The sequence below is a fragment of the Sinocyclocheilus rhinocerous genome, unplaced genomic scaffold (assembly GCF_001515625.1).
Source record: "Sinocyclocheilus rhinocerous isolate Xijiao unplaced genomic scaffold, SAMN03320098_v1.1 scaffold738, whole genome shotgun sequence".
Taxonomy (NCBI): domain Eukaryota; kingdom Metazoa; phylum Chordata; class Actinopteri; order Cypriniformes; family Cyprinidae; genus Sinocyclocheilus; species Sinocyclocheilus rhinocerous.
This window is the reverse complement of record NW_015633949.1, coordinates 808,804-813,734: the sequence shown is the minus strand read 5'-3', so window position 1 is coordinate 813,734 and position 4,931 is coordinate 808,804.

The window sequence follows — 4,931 nt, the reverse complement described above, 5'->3', positions numbered from 1 at the left end:
ATATATATATATATATAGGTCAGTGGCCCTTGGCTTGGTATTGTTGGCAGAATTCGGCCCTCAGCGAAAACTAATTGAGGAACCCTGATTTAGATTGAGAGGTAGGCTAATCCCTGCATGATGTCAGTGAAGAGATAATGCAAGAGTGAATTCAAAGCCGAATTATTCTGCAAAACTCGTGTGGAGAGTTTTGGATGCTCTCCACGTTGTTCCCAACCCCTCAGAAACCCCCTACCTCCCGACAAAAACTACATGGAAAAGATACTTTTTATCGCGTCGCGCCTGGTTGGGACAAACGGTGACAAACTGTTACATATTTATATTTATCTTGTGACCATCTTGTGACTATTTTTAATAAAAGCACCCCTCAGAAACCCCCTACCTCCCGGCATTGCGACCCCTCGTGGGGCTCTAGGTGGACGGCTGCGCATGCGCCTCAAGCGCGCTGTCTCTTTAAGTGATCCTGACGGCCTGTTGCAAATCGTCGGCGTGTGCGCAGGAATGACGCAGGATTGACTTCATCTGAAAGTACGTCACGATATTGTAAATTCAAAATTGGGAATCTGGAGAGAGGCATAGGCTCGTCTTTTTTCCCTCAACGGAAGTGTGTGGTTCGGAAATGGCAAGTGGCAGTGTTAGATAACATGAATCATGTCGAACAGCTGGACACATGTATGGGTAATATGAACGCGTTTGAGATTTAAACGAGATTAAGATTAAAGAGATTTAAGATTAAATCTTAGTGCATTTGATATTATATATAAGCATTTCACATTTTGAAACAATTCATTCCGCTTTTAACGCTCGTTTGCGCTTATTGTCAAATAAGTGTAGTAGCGGGCAAATATGGGTGTTTCATATGTATAGAGATGCTTCTAGGGCGCTAGCAAATACAATAATAGCTGAAATATGACATTTATCAGATATAGCTGCCACATACGTTTCTAGCACATGTTTTTATTTAGACTTTTTTCGAATTTGTACATCACGGCTGTAACAAATACATTTAATACATCCATCATGAATGGAACACAATATTCCTACTGTTAGGATAATAAAAAATATGAAACTGATTGCAAGTCGTTTTAATTGTCTTGCTGTGGCCGATGTGAGTTCTAGCGCTTTTTTAAAGAATGTAAAGCCTAAAAAAATGGGATTTAGCCAATAAAACGATCAGGTTTATCATATATACATGACTAGATGTGTCTTTGACTTTCTGAGACTCTCTAGTTTCTGATCTATCACTGCACATGTGCGCAAAAGTGAGTCACACTGCAGTAACTTTCAGTCGCTCACATCCACGAAATATAACCGGAAAGACCATTGACACGCCACAGATCACGGATGTTTCAATATTCTGCTATATCCAGAATTAATTTATTTGACAGAACAATATTAAGAATAATTGTAAGAATAATTGTTTTTGTTTCATTCTAGTCCTATACTGTCCAGCATTTATTGCCAAAAAAAAAGTCACTTACCTCGTATTAAAGCAGTCCAAATTCAACTCAAGAAACTTCTCAGCTGGTATCACCAAAGTAACAGCGTTAACTATCAACTTCAGTGAATTAGTCGTTACCTCTGTTGATGAGAAATGATGCTGAATGGCAAGTGTAACGTCTTGCGCTGGATGTATCCACTCACTCTTGTGAAATTTAACGGGTTCTCCCATCGTTCGCAATTTATAGACAGCCTGTAGTGATAGTAATGCGGATGGGAGGGGGATCTCATTCATTAAAAAACATCAGCAGCATCGCGTTCTGACGTGCTGTATGACGTCATCGAGGAGGACGTGCAGTCAACAGGCTGCGCGCGCTGCATAGAGAGGGTCACACAGAAAATGCGTAAAGACCTTCACGACTCGGGTCCAAAGATGATACGGAAAATATTCATTTTATTTATATTATTCACGAATCGCAGCGCTAAACATAGTGAGATTAAGCCTTCGGGGGTGGAAAAAACATTTCTTAAAGGGATTGTTCACCTAGAAAATCAACATTTTGTAATCAATCACCCTAGTGTCGGTCCAAACCTATGATTTCTTTCTTCTGTGAAATACAAGAAATATATTTTGAAGAATACTAGTAACCAAACAGTTTAGGTGACTATTGTCTTCCAATATATTGACAAAACACACAGACATTTCTCAAAATATATTCTTTTATGTCCCACTGAATAAAAAAAAGGCATGGTATGAGGGTGAAAATGAAAAAACTTTTGGTGAACTAGTAGTTTAATATCAGTCACCTGAACAGTTGTCCAATAAAGGTTATCTGTATAGTGAATCACATCTTATAAGATGAACTAAAATTCATTTTGATATTTTTTGTGCGGGTCTTATAAAGTAAAACATGTCTAAGTAGTGTATCTGTATATAGATTGTAAAAAGAAAAAAGAAAGAAAGTCTTGTTATAGGTCTCCAACTAGGGCTGGGCGATCATACGATGTCGATTATTATCGCGATATAATTTCCCTCGATTAAACGGTATGAAGTGTTCAATAAATGTTCGATATATATGTTTATGCGCCAAAAGCGGAACGATACAGCGTGACTCATTTGAAGCACGCCACACAGACCGTTTATCCGCTCGAAACAAAGTCCAAACTACTTGGCTGAGTTTACTTGGTCACGCGAGCAGCACTAAACAGCGCTGTGAGATCCACTGCTTGAATTCAGCGATGAACACAAATGACTCGGTGATTTAAACTAGTTTAAAGCCAAAGAGGAGAAACACTGTGTGCAATGAGACAGTCAGAAGGCTTTTCAATCTACACATCGCCATCATTTACCATGGATTTACTGTAGTAGCACTCACTGCACCAAGGTATTGTGGCAGAAACTTGGGATATTCACACTGAATTTTAAATATATTTGAAATTTCCCTCATTAGGCTCATTACAGAGACAACGTGTTTAGAAGTTATTCTAATTTGTTGAGATAGTGAATTGGTGGGTTTTTGTTAAATGTGAGCCAAAATCATCACAATTAAAAGAACCAAAGACTTAAACTACTTCAGTCTGTGTGCATTGAATTTATTTAATACACGAGTTTCACAATTTGAGTTGAATTACTGAAATAAATTAACTTTTCCACGACATTCTAATTTATTGAGATGCACCTGTATATATTACAAAAAAATATATAAAACCAACATCAAAAACACAAAAATTATTGTTTTATGAGCTTTTTAATCCACATGCGTTCAAAACCAGATTGTTAAATAATTTCTTGTTTCTGTCGCCCTGGACATCCTGATTTGTCATTGCAACCAGAAGTCAAATCGAGTATTCCCTCTTATTCAGCAGTGAAGATATGTCTCATATCCATATTTTCTGAATGTTAACTAGAGTTTAGCAGCAACTAGGCATACACAGCATGGGAACTGAGAATGGCGTGTGTGTGTTTGCCCAACATGCAGCCTGTTGTCGTGTAGTTTTGTTCACTATGATTCACCTCACACTGATTGGCTTTCAGCTCTCGTCAGCAATGCCAATCTCTCAATTCCCCTGTCACTTTCTCTCCTCTCTTGTCACTTCCACCCACACTCTCCTGATCCCACTCTCTGCTAAATATGATCACCCACCTCATTCACCTCTTCCCTGACACTTGGATTTATTTGCTCTCATTTGTGTCCTTGTACCTGCTTGGAGACTTTCACTCACACACCGCATGTTTCCCTGATGAATCACCTGTAATTTCCACTGATTACTCCACCTAATTCTGACATTATGCCTCCTTCAAAGTTCACAATCAGGTGGATATAACCAGCATTTCAACTTAATTATTTGTGTTAATAGGTACAGCTTATAAAAGAAATAGAAATATGCAAATGTAATTGACCTTTTCTACATTCTTATCGTCATTCAGTGATATGTGTGTGTGTGTGTGTGAGATAGAGAGAGACCTGGTATTCCCTACATTAGTAATACCAATCAATTTTAACCTTGTGGGGACATTTTTTGGACCTCATGAGGAAGCAAGAATGAAGGTTTCTTTTTTTTTTTGCTGTTATTTGGATGGTGAGCTGTATTAGATTTCCGCCAAACATATCGTTTGGTGTTGAGGCCAAATAATTAAATTTTAGTCTCATCTGCCTCAGAATCTTCAACGGTGCGTTTTGGCAAAGCTCAGTTGTGACTGCATGTGGCCTTTGTTGAGGAGTGGCTTTTTTCTTGCAAACCTCTCATACAAGCCACATTTGTGGAGAATTTGTGATATTGTTGTCACATGCACACAATGACCACTCTTTGTCGCCTCAGAATCTTCAAGGTGCTTTTTGGCAAAGCTGACTGCATGTGGCCTTTCTTGAGGAGTGGCTTTTTTCTTGCAACCCTCCCATACAAGCCACACTTGTGGAGAATTTGTGATATTGTTGTCACATGCACACAATGACCACTCTTTGTCATAAATTCCTGTAACTGCTTCAGAGTTGCTGTAGGCCTCTTGGTCGCCTCTCTGATCAGTTTCCTCCTGGCTCTTTCATCCAGTTTGGAGTGACATCCTAATGTCTGTGTTGTACCAAATACCTTCCACATCTTAATAATAGACTTCACTGTGCTTCTAGGCATTGATAAAGCCTTTGAATTTTTTGTGTATCCATCTCCTGACTTCTGCATGTCCACAACTGTATCCCGGAGATCTCTTGACAGTGCCTTGCCACCCATAGTTGATTGTTTGCTTCAGTTGCACTACCAAGGACTGAAATGCTCCAGGAAAGCTCTTTTCATGCTGAGCTAATCAAAATGACCACCGCTGGTCACAGTTGAAAGTCAAATGGCTTTGTGTGCCATTAAGAGGGTGATTAGCTACACCTGATTGAGTTTACAAGTCATTTTTAGGAGGGGGTGATCCTTTTTCCAACTCAGTGATTCAGTTTTGTTTTGTTTTGTTTTTCTGACATGTTGGTGTTATATCTTTCACTTATAAGTTG